This window comes from Amblyomma americanum, chromosome 5, assembly GCF_052857255.1.
Source record: "Amblyomma americanum isolate KBUSLIRL-KWMA chromosome 5, ASM5285725v1, whole genome shotgun sequence".
NCBI classification, from domain to species: Eukaryota; Metazoa; Arthropoda; class Arachnida; order Ixodida; family Ixodidae; genus Amblyomma; species Amblyomma americanum.
Genome location: NC_135501.1, coordinates 142,767,974 through 142,789,292, shown reverse-complemented (window position 1 = coordinate 142,789,292; position 21,319 = coordinate 142,767,974). Strand labels below are relative to the sequence as shown.

General features: G+C 42.9%; 1 long non-coding RNA gene across 1 annotated transcript; it reads right to left on the bottom strand.

Moving 5' to 3' along the window:
- Nucleotides 1–3,645: 3,645 nt before the first annotated feature.
- LOC144135104 (uncharacterized) lies at nt 3,646–6,008 on the bottom strand. The gene is made up of 3 exons (XR_013315374.1): nt 5,871–6,008; nt 3,774–3,910; nt 3,646–3,710 (listed from the first exon to the last, which is right to left on the bottom strand). It is a non-coding gene; the product is annotated as an uncharacterized LOC144135104 (long non-coding RNA).
- Between the last annotated feature and the right edge of the window lie 15,311 nt (nt 6,009–21,319).

Here is a 21,319-nt window from a genome sequence, read left to right as displayed (position 1 = left end):
CTCTGAAGTGACATCAGCAGTAGACCATAACATAGTGACGAATGAGCGGGGAACTGAACCAACGACCTTCAAATTTCCAGGCGAGCACGCAACTCATTACGACAAAACCACGTTACTTCTTGGTGAGTAAAAGTTAACTTATTATATGCGTTGCCTTACGAGAGAATGCTGATGAGTAGGGGTGTCAATAGAAGGGAAGCAATCTTGATTGAACCTTGCAGAGCAGCCCACGATGAGGCAGTGCTTTCGCATTTAAAGCTACGTAAGCAGTCAAAAGCGCCGTCTGTAACTTTTTTGTTTTCACGTGTGGAGAAGCATTACAGAAAAATAAAATGATTTGAAGAAACTGAGGCCACAAACGCAAACTCCGTATTAAAACCGGTAACCCAGAATAATTAGTCGATAACGGTTATTTTTCTGTGTGGTAACTTACATCAGCATATATCAGCTTGTTGCATGTTGTGACGTGGCTGTGACTATGCTGTACAATGCTGTACGGACCAGCAGATCAATGTATTACTGCGATCAGCTTTTAATTTGAAATCCTTATTAGTCCCATAACGAGAAAAGCGGGCGCCGCGTGTTTGGGTTCGTATTTTTTCTCATGCAGAGCTGGATACGGAAGCTTCCACAAGCATAGCTTCACTTTTCCCCTCCGGAACCGAATCGTGTGAAATTTAAACAGAACTAGCCACCCGTACAGCATCACTCGATTTATCCACTATATAACTGACACTTGATCTCAACCTGATAATTAACAAAACGCAGATTTAAAACACAATGATATTCGGTCTCTCTGTTGACGTGTTGTTTAAATTTATTTCCGAAAATTTGTCATGCTCATTTTACAGCACAAAACCGCAATGAATTTGTCTATATCTTTCTAGACCAGCTCAATAAAATCATTGGTTTGCTTCCAATCAGTGACCTCTTGAATAGCATGTCGCTGATGTGCCGCTATGGTGAACGTCGGCTGTGATTTTCCTGCCGAAATATACTATGGCAATTGTCCCAATAGCGACGTGTTCCGTTGTGAGCATATTGCATAAACGTATCCTCGCAACCCTTGTTAGGACCTTGTGTTATTGAGGAATTCCGCACTCGTAGCTCGTACCATGGAGAACCTGCCAAAATAGATGTCATCAATATTTTCTTCTTGTCAACAGTGCTGAATATATAAAAGCGGAAAAGTTTGCACATTAAATAAAGACATATAAAATGCAGATGGCAGATTTAATGTGGAACCAGATATAACTTGCATCAATTGTGCTACATATATTCTTCATACCACATGTAATCCACGCTTTTTGTCACGCAGCCAACCCATATGGCTAGTCTAGATTTCTATGAATTTAACATATAATATAGTGCGGAGAATAAGATTAGTACAGCGAAAACAAAAACGGAAGAAAAAGCACCCACAGGGAAAAGAGTAAACAGCACTATGTTTGATATTTTCTTTTCTACCGCCTTGTGCTGCATTGTTTTCTGTGTTGCGTTGTTTGCAGGTCATGGAACTATAAAACTTAAGCACCATCCAAATCAGTCATAATTCGTTATCATTTTATATTAACAAAAACAATGCAGCTCTGCGTTTAGTGGCATGCATCACCATGGTCCAGAGAGAGGCCGGTAACACAAAAAAAAGCAATATTTGCATTTCTACGCAGGATGCATTGCAAACTTATGATGCTTATAGGCAACGGGTCTTTAAGTCGTAACTTCCTGAAAATTTTTTATTCGCATTCAAGACCAGGAGGATTTTATTGCCCCTATGAAGAATGTTTTCCGCACCCTGACTTGCAATCTACTGTGAAACATAAAATTCTAACATGCAAGCGAACAAATACATCACAGTTCTAGAATAGAATAACCTACAAAACACACTTTAACAATTGAAATGCGAGTACCCGTACATCTTCGCGTGCTTAGCACGCTCCCCATAGCGAGTGGAGCCAAGAAACTGGCTAAAATACATACCTCGGGCCCCCATTAATTTGAAGCCAATATATTTCCACATATCCCATGTAAAACCGCCTCAGTTTTGTTGGCAAGCGGAGTGGGTCGCGATTAAAAAATATAACTTGTCGCCTCATAATCTGAGGTTATGTTGATCATTCCTCTAATTTTCAAATTATCAAAAAAATTCCATGAACCTGATAACGCAAAATTATATACTTCATATTGAAAACACCAGTCGTGTCAAAAATAGGCACCTGAACGCAGCACGTTCCTGTCATGGTGAAAAAAAAACAGTTCTTTCTAGAAACACAAGACTTTCGTTGAAACCAATGCTCAAATAGGAGCATATCATTTTAAATTTTTATGTACCTCAAAAAAAACATTCTAACCCATCTCACAAGTAGCAAATAAATGTATACCAACCAATGCTCGTTAAGGAAACACTGATCACAGCGCATTGGTAGTCTGGACTCTCGTAGACCATCCGCTCGGTGTGAGTTCGAGGCATCTCTATGAAGGAAGAAAATAACAGATAACGAATTAAGAATGAAGCAGTGCGTAAATACAAAAGTGGATTGCTGCTCATCTGTGCGTTTTAACCAGGAATACCTCCTTCGAATGAATGCAGCTTTGCTGTGCTAGTTTCTCGTAATTTTTTTGTGATCTATTACGGGCAAGAATTTTCATCTGTAATAGAAACATTGCAACAACGAGAGCACGGTGCCTGCCTAACAGACTCATTGCGAAATGTGCATGTGGGCGTGTGTATGGTATCGATTTACGGGGTTTTAACGTCCCAAAGCGAGGCAGGCTATGAGGGACGCCGTAAAAGAGGGTTCCGGAATAAAATAATCTCCGCCCGTATGAGACCTCTAAGGGAGAATTTTTTTTATGAACTGAAGTTGTGCAAAGAATGCAGAGAACAAAACTTTATCTTGCATGTTTCTGTGGTTGACCTGAGTGTAGCGGGACACGATATTTAAACAAATTCGTTGCTGTGGAAGGTAAAGTGAAGTTCTCACTTTATGCTTTCTTAAGCCAGCAGACATTTCTTACTGCTGGCATTTCGGAACTGGCCGTTCTAACGCTTTTCCTGCCGCAGGGTTACAATTATTTTCGAAGCATATACGACTTCGCCTGAGCATCATTCAGGTGTCAAAACAATCACGGGAAATTATTCTTAACTCGCTCGGCTTAATGTGGCACTCCCCGTATTGAAAAAACAACTCTACTTAACCAAGATCTCCTAATTCCGTCGCGGAAGAGTTTGCAAGATGAGAACGCAGAGGCTCGTTGCGAACTAACGCAAACTAGCGGCACAGTACTAGTTAAGTTGAATGTGTGCGCGCTCATTGCATTAAATGATTTGTTTTGCTGCCGTAGTAATGGAGACACCGAAGGCTGCTTCGTTCGCCGAGATTAAAGTGAATAATGAGACACTTCCGTCGCAAAATGTTTCTTCTCCCGTTATCAGGCTGTTAACAACGTGTGAGATTAGGCGGATGCGCTACAGTATTCTTGTCGTTTAAGAAAAACCATAAAATTTAATATGACCCGCTATCAGAATATTTTTCTTGTGAATATATATTTATAGTAGTACAGGTTAAATCTATTCAGACTTGTGCAGAAAAGTAGTAGACTAGTCTCTTTTTAAATAAAAGAAATGGTGGTATGCTCACGTACCAAAGCCACCTACCAGCATGGTGTTTAGCATGCCCTCAAATTTTCCGTCCGAAAGACTATTTAGCCTGTGAAGTAAAAAAACAAACTGTTAGACGCAAGCGCACTATGTAAAATCAGTGCAAGTTTACCTTGTTTTGTTGTAGTATCGCCACCTGTTAAATACGATGTGAGATCTGGACATATTGACCATAAGATCCACTTGGCAAGTGGTATTGACGGATGAACTTGAATTGTATGTCCATATTGGTAGTGGTGTTCCTACGAACTGAATACAAAATTTAGTCGAACAATAGCGCCGTCTGAGGATAACGCCTGTTCAATGCTCCCATGTAGGAACGCAGAGGCAGCATACTCCTAAGTACAAATGACCATACATGCTGGTAATTTAATAGCGGCCAGTGTTTTTTTTTTTATGAAAAAATAGAAGTCAAAAAGTTGTAATGTTGCCAACTTTAAGAGAACGTGAAAGTCATACTATTGTGCTGTGAAATTTTGGATTTTTTAGGTTGTTCCTGATACTCATTGAGTCGAACAGTTGTACAACAAAGCGTATTTGCTGCAATTTGTGCACAGAAATTAACCTTTTCCTAACTCTAGCCAGTAAGTGCAGTGTACAAGATATTCTCTTTATGTGACGAAGCACTCCAATTCGTTACTGTTAACCCATCATGAAATATTCACACTTCGTGGTTGCGTCTGCACCATGTGGCAACATTACGAAGGCTTTTCCTTTCGTTTTCATGCACTGAATACTATTGTTTCAAATATGTGCTTAGTAATGCCGCTCGCTGAGAGTTTAAAAAAAACTTTAAAAATTTTGCTGCACTTTGTCGACGAAAAATGAGGATATGGATGCTACCTGACATCAGAAACTAGAAATTAACATCCTCGAAACGTGTGCTTAGCACACGTTACGCATGAATCGATGTGCTGCTATTTCCTGGGAGAACTAAGGTACAACATTCTGCAGCAGTGTGAGGTATCTCATGAAACAAAGACTGCTGGGAAAGGGTGGTCGCAGCTTCACGAGGAAACATCTAACGCATCAAAGAAGAGGTTCTTGCAGTGCACTGCTTCTAGTTGGGCTGATGATGGTTCCGCTCATGACAAGGCTGCAACAAAGATCACCTCCGCTCAAAACAATCAAGGTGCAAAGAAGCATATAAAATTATTACTTTCTCGTGGCCTAATATTTGAAAACTAAGTTTTTTTCCTGCTAATACAAGACTGTACATAAAAGCGTGTCGTGCAATAGAGTGAACCACCGAAATCCATTTAATTTCGCGAACAGGCAACTTATCAAGATGCGTTATTGCGCAAATTTGCGTACGAGTAGCCATTTGTGAGGTAAAAACGTTTGAGGAAAATAAAAATAAAATTAATTGAATGCATGTATTGTTTAGTAAATATTCTATGAATTTTTGAACTAATACACTGAAGCAATCCGTTAGATTATCTTTATTACGTGCATAATATCGCAAGATTTCAAGGAGGCTTCACTTCATGCGACATAAAATTTTGCACCTTCCCAAATTATGCCGTAACTTCATTTGGGGTGTTTTTCTGTATCAATGTGTATTTTCGCTCGTTGCTATTGCGTTTTGTGCTGATCTCTTGTCAGTCTTAGAACTTTTGCAAAGACTAGAGATATTAATATCAGAATTCTATATTTCTCTTAGCTATGTATATGCCACATGTCCTGCAATTATGACACTACTAAGCACCTTGTCGTCATGTATATTTTCACATTTAAGTTTTGCCGTGTACAGTAGCCTCTTTTTGGTTTTACCTTAGACCTCACGTTGCATTACTTTCTATTGTGCATATGTCGCTTTCAGTTCCTCTTACTCAATGCCTTTTTGGCCCTATAAAATTTTATGAATTAATAATAAAGAAATAAATAAACAATTACCTCTATGCGGACAACCAGAGTAGCGCCGCGGCACCTTTATGGTGAACCCCTACACAATACATAAACCCGTAGAGTTTTCTCGCGTTTTTAACACATGACAAAACTACCGGGCCTCCTTTTTTATTCCAAAGTTTAGGGCTGAATGTTTTTCGCAAGTTTCGCACTACTTCGCTCCCTCTGACTGATCATTATTACCTAAAACAGCCTATTATTATCACATATAAAACTGATTCGCTGTTCGCTACACCACATTCCAACAGACAACTTAAATGACGGCAATTACATGGACAATAGCTACAAAAGTCCATATTACCTCCGATATATCGCTGTCGTAAAAATGCATACCACGAGGTGTCGTAGTTCTGAACGGCGATACAGAGGAAATAAAGAGGGCTAGCAGGACAGTAGAAAATATTTGGCTTCGCATCATACTGAATGCTTTGAGAGCTGCAGCCTTAACCTGGCCGGAAAAAGCCATCCTTTTATATCATCACCGGCAGGGTACACAGATGTGTGTGCACTTGACATTTGTCAACAATTTCTCTTGACAACGTTGCCAAGCAGCTGATTAGCATTTTAAAAACGTCACAAATATAATTTTTCTTTCTTAAGCATGAGGCTTGTAGATTTGCCTTTCTTTCGTAATCTAAAAGTTTTGCTTCGAGAGCATAGGTTGCATATATTTTTTATGCGCTTAGGAAAATTCTTATTTATTAATTTCCAGATATGCTTAGCAGGATAAGTAAGCATGATTTTTTTATTAAATGTCCCTGGTCTCTAGATGTCGTTGGGAACTGCGTATTTTTGAAAAATTTGCCTAGCATTGAAATCTTACAGTGCCACGCTATCTGACGCTTCGGCGTGATTGACTTTTCATTTATTTATTCATAATACCATACAGGGCTCAGAAGGGCATTGAGTAAGGGGGACAAAGAACGACAAATGTGCAAAAGAAACTAATTAACGTCCAGACAATTAACATCTTAGGCAGCGTGATCTGAGCAGAATTTTCGCATTTGAAATTTGAGGAAAGTGCTTTTTGGGCATTCCTACGTGTGTACTGCACCATACAAATTTTAACGCATTATTATAACTGAAAAAAAAAATTGATTCATCAATCTAATTTTGTGCAACCAAGGAGCATTGTAATCGTCGTTTTCAAGACATATATAGCGAAGCATTTTCCGTTTTTATAGGATAGAAGTAACATATTACTAGTTGTATTTTCCTTATCTTTAGTCTGCAGAAGTGAACTGTATACGCGAAAGTAGATGGCTGTATTGTTAGGCATTACAACGGATGGTGGTGGAACTGACAGCACAGACACTCCGCTCTGTGGATTCTTCCAACGTCTCCCAGAATATTCAACTGACAGATAATAAAATTTGTAATGCACTTTTTTGTCGAGGAGGGAGAATCGAAGACTTCTTTGCATATGATGCGTAATACTGTGCATGTGACCAAACTGCCTGCCGTTGTTGCCATGTGCCGCGTAACTAAAGAAGGCAAATTGCTCTAGCTATCTCGAGGCTAATTAAAAATGCCTTTCTTGACGAGTGCTAGTCACTGACGTACCGTTCCCTTGTTTAGAAGCTCAATTTTTTCTGTCTTTGCCAAGTTGTTTGTAAGCAGCCGAAAATAACATATTCATATTTAAGTGCAGTTTCAATGTGTCCGTAGATGGGTAACAATTTTGTGGTGTCCTATCTCATGTTCATACATATCTATGTTCTCCACGCTACCTTCAAAGAGGTCTAGGCACTTGTCAAGCGCTTGTGACGTAGCTTTTAATAATGTATTTTTATTTCCTCACAACGGACAACATTTAGGTCTCAACGCCAATATTGATGAGTGGATAAAACCACCTCCTTCAAACCGCTGAACGAACCAACAAGCTTCAAAATGTCGTGAGGCTCAGAAATAGGATAGATACTAAAAGCCAGAAATTTCTTTGCCATCCGCATATAAACGATTTAGAATCCCAAGGGAAATGTGGTTATGTTCTGGATATAGTTCTTGAACACATATTCTCCATTATGAATCCAGCAATGAGAATGACAACCAGACAAATGCTATTATTTGTGAAACTATACGATCACAGTACCAATGTTACAGGGTACGTACAGAACAATAATAAAGCTTAGAAGAACGGAAAGCTGGGCACATGTAATGGGTTTGTGCTTGCTAGCGCAAAATGAACGAGGCAAGTTGATTCAAAAACGACAAGACGACCGCCATCCACACACCCGCCAAACAGTCATAGCCGATCAGAACTTGTATAACTAATCAAGTAAACAATTACAAAACTCTTCGATATGAAACGTGTTTTATTGGCGCTATGCACGAAGCCACACATGATATCACCTACAGTTCGCTTCAAAACTATTCAGCAGGGCACGCCCACCAATGGCATTGTCGCTGCACCGTATATGATCGTGATCGTAACGTTGGCCCTGCTAGAAAGGAGCCATCATGACGAATGATGCAGTGGTGCACATCACGAAATAGTGTTATGACCTCAAGCGGTTGACATGAACTGTTTCATGCCTTCGACAGCGGAGGAGGGTTTTTAGGGTTCGACGAGAAAGTTAACTACACATACCTGGGAAACATCACGGTGAAGGCCATAATACCTGACGACGAATTGGGACGAGAGGCCAGGGGCATTTGAAGTAATCCAGAGCGAGAAATATAAGCTTCTGGATAGACAGACTTGCTGGGATTTAGCGGTGCAAAGTAAATCTTTAGAGGTTGGCGCCGAAACATTATTGATTCGCCTGCAGAATTTAGCTGTCATAACAGAGGCAGCGGCTGTAATATCGAGCAGAGCACACGCTGAGACAGCTTCTACGAAACCGTCAATGACACTAGCCGTGGGGCTAGTCAATAACAGTAGCCGTGGGACATCTGGGCCTATAGAGATATCGATGAATACGTATCTCTTAAAACGCTAAGGCGACCATGTGCTGTGCGATGTCAGCGCACGTCGAAGATCCCCAGGTGGTCGAAATTTTTCCGAGCCCTCCACTACGGTACCTCTATGTTCCTTTCGTCCCTTAGTCCCTCCTTTATTCCATCGCTTACGGCGCAGATAAGGGGTTCGCAGATGTGTGAGACAGATACTGCGCCATTTCCTTCCTCCAAAATCTCTTTTTCAATTTTCAAATTTCTTTTTTTTCTCTTCCCTGGGGAACAGCGCGCTCTAGTTTTCCGTGCCGGCTGAGTTGTCCCGACGGCCGATCGAGAACATGGACCAGCGCTGTTGCGAAGGGAGATGGCGAGTGCTTGGAGTCCAAGATTCTGACACAATGATGGCTAGGTGTCAGCTAGCGCAAATACATTGAAGCGTTTGCTGAAAACAATCACGTCCTCAATATATATAACCGAAACATTTAGTCTACCTGTCTTGCCGACTTGAGTTGAGTTGAGTGGTTGTAAACTACCGGTGGGATTAGCCTTGCAGTTGCTGCCGGCAATTGCTCCACCGTAGCGACACTTAAATAGAAATCACAGAAACACTGTCCGCAAACACCCAAATAGACACTCCTGAGGTCACCATGTGGAGGACAAATCCGTGTCCTGCAGGTAAAGTAGAAGAAGGCGAGAAGCATCCCTTCTACTCGACTGGCTCCCGCGCGGGAAAACAATATCCTGAAGAGAACTGTGAGGAACTCCTGCCTTCTTGAGGGATCTGAATAACACAGCCCGTTCCGCGTTGTACAAAGTACAGCACAAGAGGTCATGTTCTATGTCACCACACACACCACAAGTTAAACAAAATGGTGACAACGCTAGGCCAGTCTTATACATCCACGCCGGCATACGAACATAATCGTGCGAACGCGATGCAGCAAAGTGGCTTGGTACCTTTTGAGACCCTTGGTCACTCATGGCTGATGAGGAGAGCTCCACAAAGAACTGAAGTGGCACAACACCACATCCCTGAACATTTGCTTTACTTCATGAGGGACTCCATGTACAGGAATCCCAGAGAGAGCTGTATAGGCGAGGTTGTCTGCTTTCTCGTTGCCTAAGACACCTATGTGCGAGGGCACCCATTGAAAACGTATAGAGAAGCCTTTTCTATGTAGGTTCTGCACCAAACGTAGGGGTCTAAGACTCAAGGCATCAGTGGGGAACCCGTACTCTAACCTTTGAAGGGCAGATTTTGAATCCGTAATTTAGACAGTAGGTTGAGGCGTACTCATGTATGTGTCGGTTGACGTTTCATGTATGTGTCGGTTGTCGGCCGACTCTCTTGTATGTGTCGGTTGACGTTTCGGCTGCCGAATCATGCCTGACTCAAGTTGCAACTCACAGTTTTTTAGTAGACCTACTGTGACTCGGTCATAATCAGCCACACATTTGTGAGACAGTTGAAGGGTTCAACATCTTTCCGCAAGACACCGCCTCACTTTGGTAAGACAGTCCGTCGTTTATAATAAACCCTTAAAAGCGTGCCCGATGAAATAGATGGGTTGCTGGGGTGTCAGCATCTTAACCCATTAACCGCAGTCGCTTTTGCGCTGTTCTTGCGGTGTACTTTTAGCCGTGACGGTGATCTAAACACGCTTAGGAAGTCATTACACAAACGCCAGCCCCATTGTAACCTCCTCCCCCAATTAGCACCTTACGCTGCCGCCTATCTCTCTTCCACTGCTGACGCATCACCCCCACCCTTTTCATTCTTGCCTTGCCTTCGTTATCGCAGCACTGTAATCCTTCGCTGTGCTCTTCGCTTTGCTACAGCTATGCCGGTTACGCCGACAAAAGCAACTACGACGGGTAAAGCAGTAACCGGCGCCTAGGACCTACTCTCTAAAAAAATACGGAAGCATCGCAAAACGATGGCTTTCAGAAGAGTGAGACGAGCTCTACGTAGACGTGTAGGGGCAAAAACAGACATTACACTGGCTATAATAGGCGCAATACAGCACATTAGTACAATGATGAAAGCATTATGCGCAGACATGGAGGATAAAGGTAGGCACACACAATGCGCAGACCAGTTATTGCGTAGTTGATTCTTTATGTGCACACCCTCTGTCAAAGATTAAAAAATATGAGGCGCTGCTAGAGCAAACCGGTCATTTTATAATCTCTGATCACGCCCATCGACTTGTGCCCTTACATTCAAAGTGCACAGCAGAAGGGAAGATTCCTACAGAAGTACCACAAAACATCTCGCAATGTGTGAGGAGTATGCGGCATGAAGAATTCTGCCAGTTGTCCTACAATCGCTTCGACTCCCAACTGCAGCAAGGATCGCTTCAGCGAGGACATCAGAAGTTGAACGATGCGCGACGCCGAGTGCCTGTGTGCGATTGTGTAAAGATTTCGGAAAAATTTCTTGGAAACACGAGGAAATATAATAATACTAATGCTGCTCAGTGCCAGTGAATAAATAAAACCGGCGCCGATTTCTTTACTCCGACTGTATCTTGCTGCATGCGACCAAGGTTTATTTCCTCGCTTCTGTTTATCTCATCTTAGGCCCCTCTTCTCATCGCCGGTGAATGGGCGAGATGCGGGGTACTCGTCGGCCATTTGACGATATGCTCGATATAACAAAACTGGGGAACAGCAGCAGAAGACCTCTATTTCTTCCTTGAACATGAGCCAGAAACATAATTCAGCACTGTCGGAACTATCAGTTGTACTCGATGTTGTGTTCTACTAAGCCGCGTCTTTTAAATGCCTTATATTCCAGCAACGTAGAGGTGGTAAAATGGAGCTCCCGTTCCATCAAAACCAGGTTCCTGTCGTAGCTGTTAAAATATGAATGGCAGAAGGGTGATACATAACTTGTTCATTTGTTTGTTGTCTTGCTGTTGTTGCTCTTCTATGAATTATGTGTTATTGTTTTATTTGCTGTGTGCTTGATATATGCAGTGTATGCTAAATTGCTCATATACTATTATCAGAGAAGGAATTGATATGTTAATATTTTATTTTGCTGTATGTTCACTGTATGCCATGTACTGGGGGGCTGCGGTGGTCTTCAAGCGAAAATTGTTCGCTTTTTGGTTGAGCCTGCCCACATCTTTATGGTGCAAATAAAAATGAAATGAAAGGAAATTAATTTAAAGGCTAATGGAAGAGATATTTTGTTTTGCTGGACCGTGCGTAGATAAAGAATAACAAACAATTTTTAAGACAAGACGCATAAAAACACGGACCACCACCGGAAACATCGCAGAGACGGCTGAATGTGATAAAGATTAACGCTGAGTGTTGTAGTGGTGGTGATGGTTGTTGCTATGGGTTATTCAGGGGAGGGGGGTACTGGTCCCGACGTATGTTGGCCCTCAGGGCATCACCCTTGGGGACCAGGGGAAGGTGTAAAGGGATGTAGGGGGAGGGGAAGTCGCGCATATAACTGGAAAAGAAGTGATAAATAAACGTTCCGCTGGTGATAAGAAAAAGCCATAAAAAGCAAACATCATAAAGCAATGGCGACAATATATGTGTTGTTTGGCACCTGAAAAAATTCGTGGAAAGCATAGTACTGGCTTCTGTATACCCGCTTTCATGGATCGCAATTTGATCTATTATTTTCAACTATGAGCAAGTACTTCGTGCAATGCATTCTATTACTGATAACCTGGTCCACCAAGAATGAAGAAAACAGTCGTCAAGTACGCTGAAAACTCCACACTTATTGGCTAGGTCTTGGTTCGCATCAATTTATTCACAGCAAGAGCAAGAATCGTTAGGCACTTGTAAAAGCATAAGACTATGCAGTTCACCTAAATGCCGCAAGAAAATTTTAGCTACCTGCTTCACCAGACACGTTACAAATCAAGAGAAGAATTAGCACGCGGCTAGATATCGATATTCGAAGTGCAAAAGTTTCTCCTACTCGAAGCATCTAAAGCAGTCACGCAGAGACAGTTCAGCCCGGGCGTGGGGAAAATGTAAGTGCACGTAAGGACCGAGACTCCAAAGCAAATGGGCGCAACGGGAGCCAATCGAATTTGTTGTAAATTCCGACACAGAGTATGTACAAGAATTATACGCCGGCTGGAATTCAGTAGAGTTGGGCATAAAGCTGTAATACCGGGCAACAAGGTGTTACGTTGCCCTAAGGCTGGTCAGACGCAAGGCCGACCAGGGCACAAAGCACAGACCACATGAAGAACCGGACAAAGCGCGTGTACCACCCAGGCACTTGCTCTACGTCGTCTGCCCAGGGGTTATCTGTTTCTCCGGCAGGAAAAACATCGTTACGGTGTGCTTGAGGGCGCAACTAGATTCGGCGAGATGTAGTGTTTCATGTGAGAGAGTTGGACAACAGCACGCTCAAGTAGGCGGTAGGTGGCGTCCAGTAAGGACGAAGCGATCTCCTAAGTGACGGCGGTAACCTGGCGCAGGACACGGTACGGGCCAACATAACGGAACAGAGGTTTTCCCGAGAGGCTGACGCGGTGAGACGGTGACCAAAGCAAGACTAGGGAGACAGGAAAGAAGGAGACTATGTGGTGATGGCGGCTGTGGAACTCCTACTGGGAGGCCTGCCAGGCGAGTAGTTTGGAGTGGCAAGATTTTTTTTTTGGAAGCGATGTTTATTGGAGCGGCAAGTGGACGGGTGTGGTTTGCACGGATATCGACGTCGTGGGCGTGTTTATATGGCGGAACAGCACGAGTAGGCAGCAGCGTGTTTAAAGGCAGCAGGGACTGGCAGCCGTATAAAGGGCAGAAAACAGGAGTAGCCGGCATTGTCATGAAGGTAAGAGTTGTACGCGAACGTAACGTAGGGAAGAGCGAGGGCCCAGTCGCGATGATCGGGGGAAACAAGGCCGTTTGTCTGGGGGTGAAGGCGGGTGCTTAGTAGAGCAGGAACTGAGAATGTCGCCGACAGCCTTGGAGAGAAAGCAGCGACCGTGGTCGGTAAAAAGTTTCAATGGAGTTCACCTCTCCCACTAACGTATATTGTACTGAGATACACCGCTGGGAAGAACCATCAGTTCGTAGCTCTGGACACAGGCGCAGGCCCGAAGATAATATAGAACCAAAAGCAATAATCAACTGTGTGGAAAAAGGAATTTAACTACTTCAAATTTTAACTAAAGCTTTATGTAATTCTCTTGGAGCACTGTAATCATGAAATCGCAGTTGAATGTAATCTGCAAACACAACGCAAATTTTCATCCTGTTAAATTCAGCCTGTGCATAAAACAAGGCAAATTTTTGTGCCTGTTTTGGTGCTTGTAGTTTTCAATGCGGTACTTATTGGCCAAATAGTATACCCTTCGAAAGCAACGCAAATGATTTTTAATTGTGTTCTGGCCTGGTGGTATATATATATATATATATATATATATATATATATATATATATATATATATATATATATATATATATATATATATATATATATTGCAGAAATCAATATTGCAGAAAGAATCAATGTTACAGAAAACACTCCTTTGCGACTCGCTGAGACAGCCAAAAAAAAAGACACCAATCCTCAAGCGAACGCTAAAGAATTCCAGCTTTCATGTAGCTAAGAATATGGCGTGGGGAATATGTTTGCAAGCTGTAGCGTGGGAAAATTGAAAAATTAGACGTAATATGAATAAATAAGTTTTGCCTTAAATCAAATTCAATTTTCAGGCAACGTGTCCTCGGAAGTATCCGCCAAGATGCAAACCGTAACTGCATTACTATTGGAGAATGGAGAATTGGAGAAGTCAGTACGTTCCACGTAAGCAATATCTAGAAGTCGCTCACTATGTGCAGCTAGGCCGTGTTGTAAGCACGAAATTGACGACCTCAATCTATTTGGCACGCCAAGCAACCCAGCAAAAGTTTTTTCATCTAAGAAACATCTTCCTATTTGCCTGGCAAAATTTCTCACCACATATGAAACTGGGAATCCTTGGGCGCCGCCTCGTGTTAGTAATTTCGCGCCCCGTTTTATTCTGAACAGCTTGTGAACACTAGCCCAAAAATTTTTAACCGGAAAGCACCGGCTACTCAGAATCTGTGAGAGGTCAACTTTTTAATGTGCGCTTCTCGTAATGGTGTGAAGACAGCATAAAAATGGAATTTTGAGAATTGGTTTCACTGTGCAGTAAACATTTTACGCCCACTTTAAGACACAAAATCAGGTCTAAATTCATGAAATGGTGAAAGAATGACTCTAAGTAGCGTTCTTTACTATACGACATAAAAATTTTTGAACGGACGACAAAATCCGTGAAGGTATAGACTTTTTGAACTACGTGGACAGTGAGATTTTCTTGCCCCCAGGTGTAAAGCCCGAGAAGAGCATAGTATTCAAAGTTTCTGAAAGTCCGCAAATGCAATTTAGCCTTATCATGGCAAGCATGAAGAAACTGAAACTGGCGGATTACATCATGCGCCTCAATTTTTATTTCTGAGGCGATTAATTCCACGTGTTTCTGAATTAAAAGCCACGGTGATCATTGCCACAATAAACTCGTGTATGCGACTGGAACCTTTAGCGCGCTGCCCAGCTGCTGCTTATAAAATTTAACGCTTTTCCTTCCTGGCCACGTTGTTGCCACTATCTGATTTGCATAGTCAGCACATATTTTTGTATTTAAACATTTTTGCTCGTGACCTTTCATTCAATCGCTAAAGCGTTGTGGGAACTTTCCTAGAGACAGTGTAGAATGTAATTTTAAGCTAGAAGAGCATGCTAACTGTTGTCGTTTATATGCATGTGCTTCAGGCCATAGCTGAATGCTTTATTAGGGTGACAATGGGGGGTAAAAGAAAACGGGAATACGATTTTCAGTTTGTATCTCTTATATTTTGAGTATCTCAAACGAAAGGAGCGCAGTATAATGAGTCGCACTGCGTCACCTCTGAGCCCCCATGACCAAGAAATATGCAGGAACTAAGCGTAATGAGTTTTATGCAGTGGAATTAGATATCGGTCATATATTTAGTCGAGTCCCCCAAGGTGAAGTAGAATAGTAATGAGGATTTAATGACTCATTAACACCGCGACATGCGCAGCCATACTGCTGGAAACGGAAAGCGATACAGCTGCACCAGGAACTTCGTAGTTGAAAAAAAAACTATGAAGTTGCTAAGAAAGCTGTATAGCTCTCTTTTTTAGCTGACGGCTACGCTTCGCGGGATAGAAATGAGCGATTACTCCTTTATTAGAATGCAGATATTGCGGCTCTCTGTTCTCATCAAGAAAAAATGCACACTACATTCGGAAAATTAGAGAACTGCATTATGTTTATATGAGGTACATTTCGCATGTTGAGGTCATTTGCACTTTTCAAGGGCATGATGTTACAAACAATCGCTGGCTTAAAACGTGGGCCGTCTCCCCGCATTTTTAAGAGCTGAATTGAGGAGCCATTTTACGATGCTAATTGATTGCGATTTGTCGCTGCCGCTTATCCTCAATAAATGGAATTAATGTATCATACAAAACTGTGTATACTTGAATTTCGCTCATCTATCTAAAACCGGAAATGCTGCAAGTCAATAATAGCCGGCTCAACATGCGAAACTTTAAAGATTTGGCCACACAGGCGGGAGCAATCCTCGGCATGCTGAACGCAGTTTACTGCCCATTAAGAAAAATGAGCTCTGGACACCAATTCCTATTTATTTTGAGCCGGCTATAATATACTTTCAGTCTCCCGGTTCTTTAGCGAACACGATTTCTTTCTACAAACCAAACTGAAGGGAAATAGCAGGAAATGCAAATTGTGACCTCTGATACGTTCATGTGTTTGGCCAGACGGACCTGCGAACCCTGGCAGAGCAGTGACAACCGCGCTGTCTGTATGAGGTAACGGAATCTATATGCTCTGATATTTCTCAAAAAATGCAGACTTTGTGGGTGCTGTTAGGGTTCACCGCAGCCGTTTTCTGTACACCGCATTGGTGAAGTTGAAGGCTACTTGAGTCACGAGCAGGACTCGACCAACCTTTCGTTAAGTTCGTTGTAACCTTCCCGCTTCACACGGTCATGCCACTGCTACACTGAAAATATCCAAGCACAATCCCCCAGTTCCAGGATTCCCGTAGGGGAAATATAAAGTTAGCTTTTAGAGGTGACGTTAGTTCACGGGACAACGACCGAAATCTTCCACCGATGAAAAGCCATGACCACGGCGCTTTGTCTCGACACAACAGAAAATAAAATTTTCTGCAGTGCTTGTTGGCAAATAAAAGTGAATATGAGACCCTAACTATGTTAATTCGCAGCAATATATTTTGACCTTAAACATTGCGCGCCATTTCAGGCACTTAATGAGCACCTATCGCATTCATAAGCATGTGCCTATATGAAATATCGCAATTCAGAAAAATAAGATCTACAATCAAAATTTTTTTTTCAGTGTTGAATTAAAGAGACTTTGGCCTTTACTGTAAAGATGGGATATATCAGGGTAAGTAGGAACGCCAAGGTATAATGCAGCATTGCTGAGATCATTTTTTTTTCTTTTGGATAGATTCAAGCCCGCCTGTTAAGGATCAGAGGGGACCTTTTGGAATAATAACAATAATAATTGGCTTCTGGGGAAAGTAAATGGCACAGTATCTGTCTCACATATCGTTGTACACCTGAACCGTGCCGTAAACGAAGGGATAAAGGATGGAGTGAAAGAACAAATGAAGAAAGTGGTGCCGTAGTGGAAGGCTCCGGAATAATTTCAACCACCTGAGGACCTTTAACATGCACTGACATCGCACAGCACATGGGCGCCTTAGCGTTTTCCCTCCATAAAAACGCAGCCGCGGCGGTCGGGATCGAACCAGGGAACTCCGGCTAACCGATCTCTTTTTTTCAGCCTATTCTGGTTCTCACGATACAACGTAACTGCACAATACTTCCCAGCGTGCGTTCCAGGAAAAACAAACATCTATCATCTCGAAACGAGATGCTGTGACTGTAGCTTTGGCATAAATGAAAAAAACGCTTTCGACTGAAAACAACATGAAGAAATAAATCTGCTTTATAAATGAGAGACGGAGTGGAGTGACGTCACAGCCCGCAGCTGGTGGGCGCGCCGCGCACATTGCCGCGCGCGTCGCCGCTGCGCCAATGGCGGAGCAGACGGCGCCCGCCTCGTCAGTATTGCGCATGCGCGGAGTGACGCCAGAGCACGCAGCTGGTGTGCGCGCCGCGCTGACATTAGGCTAGCATTTCGAGCCCTCAGCGCGATGGCGCCGCGGCCACCGTGGCAGCAGCCGGCGGCGCGCTGGCGAAACCGAGGGGAGAGGAGTGAAAATGGGAAGATGGTGGGAGAGAGTGAATCGATGTCCAGGGACCAAGAGGAAGAAGGAACGCCCAGAGCTAACCCACAGCCATTTTATCTCCCTGGCATGTTGGGCATTTCTCCCTGTAGCAGCTTTGTTCAGTTTTAGGCTTTCCTCTCAAGTGGAGCTCAGTGTATATTTACATCTTTCTGCTAGTCACCTTTCCCCAAGTCGGTAAATTTTATACTTAACACTTTCCTAGAGAAATAATTAGTTTTTTCTTCATAAAGGTCAACAGTACTAGCTGTTCTTGATCATTCAAGGCAAATTTTAGGTATCATATCCTGCGTTTTACTAAGAAGGTAACGCGTAATTTGAAAAAAAAAAAACAGGTAGAGAGTTCAATACTCGCGCCCTTTCCACATCTAGTCGCCGAGGTGTCGAAGTGGTTGATTATGGTGCTGGGCTGCTGGCCCGAAAGACGCGGATTCGATCCGTGCCGCGGAAGGTGCATTTCGATGGACGCGAAATGCTAGAGACTGAGGTAGAACGCGATGCGAGTACACGCTAAGATCCCCAGGTGTTCAAAATTTCGACAGCCCTTCACTACGGCGCCCTCTACCTTTGGTAGCTATGGGACATTAAACACAATTAACCGAAACTCTTCATGTTTCTCTAGTCAGAAGCGCAATAAGCGCTGCGTCACTAATGTTGGCTATTCACTCTTCGCATTTTTTGGGGGTAAAGCTTCAGCTCTCTAGCGTTGTCTATAAATTTGCAAGTCTCTATTGCAATGTTATTATTGATGTTAGAATGGAAAGGAAGGAAGCGTATTAAGGTTAACGCAATAAAAAAATATTGCAGCCGTCAATTAAGAAAGAAATGTTTGACATCGCATTTAAAATACGTCACAAAACTGGATTACCTGTTTGTGAAATGCATTTCATATATTGAGCTCATTAGCATTTTCAAGTTAGTGGCGTTAGGACAGCTCGCATACCAGAGTAGCCTGAATTATTGACGCCCAGAAAATAAGATTTCAGCTGAAGAACAGCAATGGCGGGCAAATGTAGCCAATGCAATTGAAGGTATCGAAAGAATATACATAGTTGGGTGACAGAAAGGAAAGATATTTATGAAACAACATGACGTTTCCTTCATATCGACTCATGAATATTGCAAGTGTAGTTGCGATGCGAAAACGTAGCAGAAAAATGACATTGGGGAACTTCAGAATCAGTTTCTTTCTGCTTGCTATTCCAAACCTAGGAAATAATTTATTTATGTGATACAGTCGTGTCTCGTTGCTAACACTTCCAATTTTCTGAACAAATTCTGTTTTGGATGATTTTCCAGCCGCCATACTTTTTGAATGTACAAAAACCTCGCTACAAAAGGTACTCAGTTTCTGAATAACAGGAGGAGGTGGAAGAGAAAAGGCAGGAAGATTAACCGGAGGAATAACCGGTTTACAACCCGCAAACAGGCAGATGATCTGAAAGATGCATTGGGTGCATAAGCGTACTTATATTTTTCCGACTTTTTATCGATAGTGAAAAGAGCAAAGCCTTGCCTATTGTAAAGATGTGTTTATGTCGTGAAGAAAACAAAAGTGTAGAACACCATTGTGAAAAACGCAGGAATGGTAGAGATGATCGCTAACTGAAACGGTAAAATAAAAGACATGGTTACATTCAGGCATAGCGAGGAAGTGAGAAATGCGCGCTCATTTACAACGTAACATAATGTTCTCGTCGTCCCCTTCCCCCTCCTGCAAGCTCAGTGCTCTTTTTGGCAATATGATCAAATCCCTAATATATCAACGGGCTATAAGCTTTGCATCAAGACGCAGTTGTCAGAAATTTCACTAAGTCTCCTGTGGAGTTTGGGTGTTGTGAGCGAACGCAGCAGAAAGCGAGGAGTGGTTTCGCGCTTTCTCGGAACTTGAAAGTTTGGGAACCTTGCATCCTGTTGCGCAGACTGAATCAACTAGCGCGGCTATGCGAGATTTGCAAGAAATATCCCATTGCGCGATGGAATAGCTGAAGTCCCACTGCCCTGGGAGAAGGCAGCCAAGCTTTCCGAAAACCTACACAGAGCCGTCACGAGACTTAAGAAGCACATTTTCCGACTTTCCAGAAACGGCCACCTGATCGATATTACTGACAAGCGATAAGAGAATACCTCACTGCCGAACATGTAGAAGTGATTGACAGGCTTGCTAAGAACCCCGAAAAACTACTTCATGCGGAATAAAGTTATCAGACAACACGCCCCGACTACTGCAAAGATGGGGGTAGTATCTGAGGCATCTTCTCATGCCAAAGGATGCAGTTCCCCTAATGACTGCATGCCTTTAATATGGGAACAGTTTTTACCAAAACCTACTGAAGATTCTGCTGCGCCTTCGAACACACCGTATAGCCGTGACAACTGAGATGGTAAGAGTTTCCTAGAGACCTTAACTCAAGAATAAGATCGAGACCCATTTTACTTCCTTTGGTTCAGAGAAGGCGTCATTTCTGAGTATTCTGAAAATGACATGCAGGAATGGAGAATGACAGGCGTGCCGTTTTGAGCAAGAGGCAGTCCGTTTTTACTAACTGTGACAATTCTTTACCACTTGAACCGCGCACCGATCGACAAAGCTGCGACTCCCAAGGTGCTTGCCGATTGGATTTATGTTTGTGATCTCATAACTTGTGCGGAAACTGACGAAGAAGCCTACTAAATGTGTCGAGAGGCACAAGAGATTACGCAAGAAGTGAGAATGACGCTTCGGAAATGAGCTACGAACTCGCACTGGTTAACACAAGTCTTCCAGCAAGAACACTCAGCCAGCAAAGAAATGGTCGTCCTCCGAGAGATGGTAATCAAAATTCTCGGCAATGCTAGGCATCCCGGAGAAGACACCTTTAGATTGTCAGTTTAGAGTTGCTGGACTTCCTGAAAGCAAAGTCGGACACACATCTGCTCGTCCTCCAAGCAGCTTGAAGAGATTTGGTCCTCTGGATAATTTTGGCCGTTTTACCATCCCCATACGAATCTGCCAAAACCTCTGGCCGAGAGGGTTGATGACCTGTGTAAAGACCCGCAGTTACCTAAAGTACCAGAAATACACGTATGTTTTCATGCAAGCCCACTAGCGTATGGTGCTACATTCTACATCATGACTACCATTCGTAAAGGTGCACGCTTGCTTCTCGCGAAGTCACGTGTGGCCCCTCATAAGAGAGCGACCTTTTCTTGCTTAGAGCTGCTGGGAGCACTAATAGGCTCCAGGCTGCTTATCCACGTATGCAGCAGCTATCCAAATTCTAAGTCTACTACGACATGTTGACGGGCTCTGCTATCGCACTGACCTGGATACAAGGCGACGCAGTCAAGTGGAAGCTATACATCCACTCCATAGCAAGAGAAATCAGAAAAAAGACCCATCCATCACAATAAAGACAATGTCCGGGACGGGACAATCTTGCAGACCTAACTCATAGAGTGCCCATTAAAGAGATCTTTTCCAGACCAATATGGACACGAGTGGCTTGAAAGACCAGCAGGCCA